Genomic DNA, 793 nt, shown 5'->3' on the forward strand with positions numbered 1-793 from the left:
TATATTAACTATATTAATATTAGTCGATATTAATTAGGTTAAATATGAGAAGTTATGTTGGAGTATCTTCTACACACTTCACAATTGTATACCACTTTGTGTTGGTCTTTCACATTAAATTCCAGTGAAATATATTTATGTTTGTGGTTGTAATGTGACAAAATATGGAAAAGTTCAAGGGGTATGAATACTTTTGCAAACCACTGTATCTATCAGCTTACATTAGCAATCATTTATATATTATTGAGTTGTTTTTTTTAATCAGTTAAACTTTATTGTAATGCTAAGATTGAGTGGTCCACTCTGATGATATTTATTGATTCCCTGTTATAATTCATTCATAAGTCAGTGATTATTTCTCTAATCTGCTAGCTTCATGATTTGCATGTTATTTTCTTGACTTTTTAAAGCTGACTGAATTCAGGTGGCAGTAAAAACATGATACTTTATCTGTTGATGTAGAACTGGATACAGAGAGTCAGAGGCAGCAGGTAGAACAGAGGGTCTCAGGTAAGAGATGAGGTGATGGGCAGGTGTGAAGGAAAAATAAAATGTTAATTAACGTACATTCTAGTCAGCTATGTGAACTTAATGTAATGAATTATTGATCTAAAGATAATCTATAACATGATTAACAATTTCATTTTATTTTGACCAGTATAAAAGTGATAGGCTTTTTTAATTTTAAGTTTTATTTGTACGAAGTGGTAGACATAGGTTTTCGTAATTGGGATTTAAAGGTCAGTAAATAAATCTGTCAATCCATCCATCATTAGCTTTTTAATCAGTTCCA

This window comes from Austrofundulus limnaeus, unplaced genomic scaffold (genome assembly GCF_001266775.1).
Source record: "Austrofundulus limnaeus strain Quisiro unplaced genomic scaffold, Austrofundulus_limnaeus-1.0 Scaffold364, whole genome shotgun sequence".
NCBI lineage: Eukaryota > Metazoa > Chordata > Actinopteri > Cyprinodontiformes > Rivulidae > Austrofundulus > Austrofundulus limnaeus.